General features: G+C 46.5%; 1 long non-coding RNA gene across 1 annotated transcript; it reads left to right on the top strand.

Annotated features, from left to right (window-relative positions):
* The first annotated feature begins 2,694 nt into the window (after positions 1-2,694).
* Positions 2,695-6,958, top strand: LOC135980364 (uncharacterized). The gene is made up of 5 exons (XR_010597456.1): positions 2,695-4,550; positions 4,731-4,847; positions 5,331-5,386; positions 5,671-5,770; positions 6,077-6,958. It is a non-coding gene; the product is annotated as an uncharacterized LOC135980364 (long non-coding RNA).
* Positions 6,959-7,072: the final 114 nt, after the last annotated feature.

The following is a 7,072-nucleotide window of genomic DNA, read 5'->3' as shown; positions in this document are numbered from 1 at the left end:
GTTGGCCTTGAGCTGCATGATGGGTGCCAGGCACCACAAGCTGCAGAAGCAGTGGATGTGTAAGGGTGGCAATGTGCTATGCTATGCTATGCTGGGGGGTGGGGGTGTTGCCTTAAGACAGAGGTGGGCAAACTATGGCCTGTGGGCCACATCCAGGCCATGGGACCCTCCTGCCTGGCCGCTGAGCTCCAGGCCTGGGAGGCTAGCCCCGGCCCCTCCCCTGCTGTCCCCCCTCCCCCACGGCCTCAGCTTGCTCTGCTGCTGATGCAATGCTCTGGGTGGCCAGCCACTGGTGCTCCAGGCAGCATGGTAAGGGGTCAGGGGGGTTGGATAGAAGGCAGGGGAGTTCAGGGTGGTGGGGAGGGGGTGTGGATAGGGGTTGGGGTGGTCAGAGGATGGGGAACGGGGGTTGAATGGGGGCAGGGGTCTGGGGGGCAATCAGGAACGAGGGGGGGTTGGATGGAGCAGCAGGGGGCAGTCAGGGGACAGGGAAAAGGGGTGATTGGATGGGGCAGGGGTCTGGGGGGCAGTCAGGAAGGAGGGGGGTTGGATGGGGCATTGGGGGGCAGTTGGGGGGGGTTTCTGGGGGTGGTCAGGGGACATGGAGTCGGGGGGGTGGATGGGGCAGGGGTCCTGGGGGGCTGTCAGGGAATGGGGGGGTTGGATGGGACAGGAGTTCTGGGGGTGGACTATCAGGGGGCCACACTCCCCTCCCCTAACTGACCCTCCATACAATTTCCAAAACACCATGTGGCTGTCAGGCCAAAAAGTTTGCCTGCCCCTGCCTTAAGAGCTGGGTGCCTACCTGACAGCCAGTGCTCTCTGGCTGCCCATACAGTGCTTAATTTGTGCCAGGGTAGAGCTATGTGACCTTTGTCTATGTAAATTAAGCACTTGGAGGAGGCAGAGGGGCATGCAGGGAATGGGGGAAGGTAGCCCGGGAGCAAAGTACAAGTTTGCACAGGTTACCATTTTCCGTAAAGTTGGTCATGGGGATGGTGCAGTGTCTCTGGCCTGTGTCAGCTGCCTGGGCAGCTTGACAGGGAGTGACACTGCCCTCCATCTTCAGCATGAGGCTCTAGGTGTGCCCTCGAACACCAGCCAAGTAATCTTTCCATTACCTCCCAAATACCGTCTCACAGTACAAACAAATCCCTCCAGGACCGTTGAGATACCTCTTTCAGCAGCCCCCAACTGCACCTACTGTGGAGTCCCCTCTTCCCTCTAGGTAGAATTTTCTTTTTAGGAACCTAAAATATGGTAATTATAGTTTGTCTTCTATAAATTTTTATTCTAAGAAGGGAGGCTGATTAATACATCACAATGAATAATCCTTGCTACTGCTAAGCTAGGAATGAACTAAAGGGTTTCTGGGTTGCCTGAGTCTGTATTTATAGCTGCCTTTGGCTTCTAAGGCATGCTGGGAAATGGAGGGGGTGGAGCTTAGGCAGTATATAAGCTGGGGTCTTGGCCCTGGAAGTCATTCGGCTTTGTGTTGGTCTAAAGAGATGTGAATAGGTGTGGGTGTTTATAGTCATGGTGAGTATTGATATGGGGTAACAATTACATGTATTTGTGGTTAGTGTATTGTTTTTCTGTCCTTATTTCTGTGTAATGTGCTTTTTGTCATTTCAGCTTGTTTATAGTGTGTTTGATTTATGTGTTATCATTTGTATTTTCATTGGGAGGGAACACATTGGGGGCTGTTTCTGATAGAGCTTCTGTTAAACACACATATCTAGTACTGGTAGCATGTCCATGGTGATTGACTGTTGTAGAAGCATAGCAGTTTTCTGTTTGGGTTAGGTGGGGACTAGTCTGAGGAGATCGTAATATTTAGTAAGTGTTTCTTCTCTTAACCTTCTGTATTTTCTTTTACTCAGTTGTCTAGAGCCCTGTGAGTTGAGTTTATAAGCCATGTTTGCAGGCAAGTTTTCTTTATATTTGCAGCTGTGTCCAGATCCGGTATCGAGTTGTATTGTGATGTGAAGGGTTGTGAATATTTTTCTCTTTGTCTGCCATGCTGGCCCTGTATGTTTGTGAGTGATTTCAATGTATGGGCGTGAAGGCCTGTCTACTGAGGTGAAGGGGATCTTGAGATGGGGAGCTCCTGTCCAATTTCCAAAGATAAGTATATGCCAAAGGGTTTGATGGTCAGAAGCGTTTGTGATGTTGAGCCTCTTTCTTTACTTATGGGAGTTCTCTAAAGTCTGCCCGTTCTTAATGGTTCTGTGAGGGATGGATGGGAGCTTGTTGTATGGAGGGAGCGTGTGTTTCCCCTGAGGGTAGGTTGATTGCTGGCAGAGTGGCCTGTCTGTAACTAGAGATGCTCCGTTCTCAGTTCTTCTCTCTTACACAGCACTGGGTTTGCATCACAGGTCACAACTTCATCCTTGTGTTCTCCTCTACATGGTTGTGGTTTTCTGAGGAGGATGTGAGCATCCTAGTTAGTGATGGGCCCCTGTGGTGTAGGGAAAGGGGGAGGGCCACGAGTATGTAGAAGCATAGCTATTTTCTGTGTGGATGAGTGTTTGGGGTGGGGTTCTCTGAGGGGGGTGTAATGTGTAGTAGGTGTTCTCGCTCAAGGAAGCAGTATGTAGGTGAGGTCATCTTTCATATTATGGTATTGGGAGCTTTATGAGTAGACTTTATAACTGAGATTTTAAGTCAAACTTTGTTTTTATTTGCAGATGTGTCCAGATCTGGTACCGAATAGTCTTATTCTGTGGAGGGTCATGACCACTTCTCTTTGACTGTCATGACACTGCTGTATGGATGTGGATGTATGGCAGTGAAGGCCTGTGTAGAAAGGAAAAGAAGAGCTTGAGAGTGGGAGTGGCCATCAAAGCTAAGTATTTGCTGAAGGGTTTGATGGTCAGAAGTACTTGTGCTGTTGATGCTCCTTGTTTAGGGATTGGAGTCCTCTAAACTCTGCCTGTTCTTAATGGGCACGTGAGGGGTGGGTGGGAGCTTGTTGTATGGAGGGAGTGTGTGTTTCCCGTGAGGGAAGGTTGATTGCTGTCAGAGTGACCTGTCTGTAACTAGAGATGCTCCATTCTCAGTTGTCCCCTCTTACACAGCACAGGGTTTGCATGACAGCTCACCACTTCATCTCTTGTCTGTCTTCTACATGGTTGTGGTTTTCCGAGGAGGATGTGAGCATCCTAGTTAGCGATGGGTCCCTGTTTTGGTGGGACACTGGGAGGACCAGCAATACGTGGATGAGAGTGTCTGGGGTGGAGGTGGGGCTTCTCTGAGTGGGGGTGTAATGTGTAGTAGATGTTCCTTCTCTTCAGGAAGTAGTATGCAGATGAAGTCATCTTTTGTATTGTGTAGTTGGGAGTTTTGTGAGTAGGTTTTCAGTCAAGCTTTCTTTGTATTTGCAGATGTGTCCAGATCTGGTACTGTGGGGCGTGACTACTTTTCTTTGACTGTCACGGCATTGCTGTATGGATGTTGACATATGGGAGCGAAGGCCTGTGTAGAAAGGAAAATAACATCTTGAGAGCGGGAGTGGCCATCAAAGTTAAGTATCTGTTGAGGAGTTTGATGGTCAGAAGTATTTGTGCTGTTGAGGCTTCTTGTTTATGGATGGGAGTCCTCTAAACTGTGCTTATTCTTAATGGGCATGTGGGGGAGCTCACTGTATGAATAGAGTGTGTTTCCCCTGGAGGAATGCTGATTGCTGGCAGATTTTTTCTGTCTAACTAGAGATGCTCTGTTCTCAGGTCTTCTCTCTTACATGGCACTGGGTTTGCATGACAGGTCACCACTACCTCCTTTGTCCATCTTCTACATGGTGGTGGTTTTCTGAGGAGGATGTGAGCATCCTAGTTAGTGATGTCTCCCTGTGGCAGAGGGAAAGGGGGAGGGCCATCAGTATTGTAGAAGTGTAGCCATTTTCCATGTGGATGAGTGTGTTCTCTGAGGGGGGTGTAATGTGTAGTAGGTGTTCCCTCTCAAGTAAGCAGTATGCAGATGAGGTCATCTTTCATATTGTATAGTTGGGAATTTTGTGAGTAGGTTTTCAGTCAAGCTTTGTTTGTATTTGCAGGTGCATCCATATCTGGTACTGCGTCACCTCGTTCCATGGAGGGTTGTGACTAGTTCTATCTTCGTCTGTCGTGGCATAGCTGTATGTCTGCGTTGGATGGATGCCAATGTATGGGAGCGAAGGCCTGTGTACAAAGGAAAAGGAGATTGGGAGTGGCTGTCAAAGTTAAGTATCTGCCTAAGTGTTTGATGGTCAGAAGTATTTGTGCTGTTGAGGCTTCTTGTTTAGGGACGGGAGTCCTCTAAAGTCTGCTCCATCTTAACAGTTGTATGAGGGAGCTCATTGTATGGTGGGAGTGTGTGTTTTCCCTGTAACTAGAGATGCTCCATTCTCAGTTCTTCTCTCTTACAGGGCACTGGGTTTGCATCACTGGTCACCACTACCTTTTTTGTCTGTCTTCTATTGGGTGTTGGTTTTCTGAGGAGGATGTGAGCATTCTAGTTACTGATGGGGCCCCTGTCATGGGGGGGAAAGGGCCATGAGTATTGTGTAAATTGTGAGTATTTTGCATGTTCATTTTAATTGTATAGAAGTAGTTGGTTGTTGCTTCATTGTAGGTATAGGTGTGCTGGGGCTCTTTTGGGGTGTTGAATAGGTCAGTTTAGCAAAGGGAGTGTGGTATTGTGCTGTTGTGGCATTTAGCAATCATGTGGCATTTATTGTTTGTGTGCCACAGGGGGATCTGAGTCCAGAACTGAGGGAATGGGCTGTGGCAAGTGCGCCCTGTTTGGTTTACATGGTTCCTGGTAATGGTAGTGCCAGTGGGAGCAGAGGAGCTGCTTGCATCCATGAGGTAAGTGTTAAGTTTGAGCTTTTAGTGCGCTACTGTTGATGGGAGTGTGGTCTTTGCTGGGTTAGGTGAGGTGGGCTTATTATGAATCGGTTCTTCACCAGTTTTTTGTGTGTGAGAAGACAACATTTGGGTTAAGTTGTTGCTTGTTCTCTAGAAGAAGGTTGGACTTTGGTGGGTGGTTAGTGAGGGTGTTGTCATGTGTGCCCTAAAATGTTGAGTATTTTCCCTTGAATATATTGCAGATGTGTGATATTGGTGTGGAGATGTGTTGATATCCTTTGGGCAAGGGGTAGCGGTGGTGAGGAGAGTGTGGAAAATATGTAACGGGACTGAGACTTGCAATACTAGGGAGGGGGAAGGGATCTCATGATATGTGATTCCTGTTACTGTAGATGGTTTGTTGAAGAAATAGGGTGTGATGTGTTGCATCATCTGTGGGTTTGATGGTGAGTACTCGTTGGATTATTATTTTGTGTTTTGCAGGTACTTAAGAGGCTTTGGGAGGTGCAGTTTGTGAAAGAATGTCGTGCGAGGGGTGTGTAAGTACTTTTACGGTGTGAAGTCCTGGTGATTGGAATGTATACTCTTTCTCTACTCACCATTGGTGTTTTCTGAGGAAGTGAGCATTTTAGTTAGGCATGGTGATTGGAATGATAAATGCAAGGGAAAGGGGCAGTAGTGTAGTGTGGAAAGTATGTGCTTGAGGCACGTGCTTCCACACCACATTGCTAAATTTCCTTTAAAAAAGAGGAGGAAAGTATGATAGCAGTGTGGCAATATGATTTTTACTTTTTGGGTTGTTTTCTGCTCACTTACTGAGCAGCAGTGGAGGATCTGAGTCTTGCCTGTTCCTGAGATGAAGTGGAAATTGACACAAGTTTGGATAGAAGATAGATGTGAGGCTAGACCTGGTGGGAAAAAGAGTGAGTATCTGGTTTTATTTTTCTGTATTGTGTGGTGTGGTACTGTGTGGTGTTCTTTAAAAGTATTGCTCATATGTGATGTGTGTATGTGGATGCACATGTTGGGGTGCCAGTGTCAGTATCCTGTAAAAGAAGGTGTCAGGGTGTATGTTTTATTTCACATGGTGGTGTTGCATTTGTTTGTAGGGGGATGGAAAATGATGCTGAAATAGGTGCCGATTGCATAATTGCAGATGGTTTGAGATAGTCTTCATGGTGTCGATTGGTGTGCAGTGTGAGCGTTGTTAAATGTTTTTGTCATTGTAGGTTCTGTGTGAAGATGGGGGTCCAATTTGCCAAAGAACCAGTGAAGTTGAAGTATGGCTGTGGAGGACATGAAGTACTTGTTTCCTGGAATGGAAGTTAATTTGATGTCAACTTTGCAAGTTAAGTATGGTTATTGATCATGTTTTTTTGTTGGTCTGTTTGATGTTGGAGATGGGAAATGTGTTTCACTGGATGCATGTCAATGGGAATCTCACGTGCTTTTGTTGTGTTTGTTTTAGAAACTGAGATGTTTAGTATTTGTTCTGTGGATGTTGAAAGTGTGCATCTTTTTTCTCATTCTCATAGGAAGCTATTTCCATCTGTGCAGTCAGAAGGTATCAGTGTCAGCGGAGAAGACTTTGGTGTGCTTTGTTTGGAAGAATTGGGCTTAGATTGTATATTTTTTGGGTTGCGATGTGAAGTGTCGTCTGTTTGATGGCTAGAATGTAGTGGAGCAGCGGGGCTAGTGTCACTGTGTTCTGGTAGATACCAGAGCTACTGCTATCATGAAATGGCATTATTGTCATTTCTGCTATCCCAATTGGAGAGGTTGGGTTCATTTGCTTGGTCAGTTATGTGAAGTAGTTCCTGTAATTACTTGGACAAAATCTAACGTACTTTTGAAAGGAGTGGCTTGTTTGTCACTTGGAATGTTCTAGCCATCAAAGTTGCAAGAGGACACTGTTATGGGTTGTATCATTCTTTGGGCATTCTGAAGTGTTTGTCAATTGTCTTCATATTGTTGAGTATGCTGTATTTGTAGAATTGTAATGTATAGGTTGGGGTGTGGTTAGATGACTCATTTTGTCATCCACATTGTTGCGTGCTAAATCACTGCAGTGATTTTGAAACCATGGTGCAGTGCAGTCAAACAGCTGGAAGGCTGACGTTGTTACAAATTTGTCAGCCTTTCGGCTGTTTAGCTGCACTGCACCATGGTTGGGACTGTCCCGGACAGTCTTTGACTTAACTGTTCACATGTGGAGGTGCTATAGA

The sequence above is a fragment of the Chrysemys picta genome, unplaced genomic scaffold, assembly GCF_011386835.1.
Source record: "Chrysemys picta bellii isolate R12L10 unplaced genomic scaffold, ASM1138683v2 scaf2897, whole genome shotgun sequence".
NCBI classification, from domain to species: Eukaryota; Metazoa; Chordata; order Testudines; family Emydidae; genus Chrysemys; species Chrysemys picta.
The sequence above is the reverse complement of the archived record's forward strand: the minus strand, read 5'-3'. Positions and strand labels throughout refer to the sequence as shown.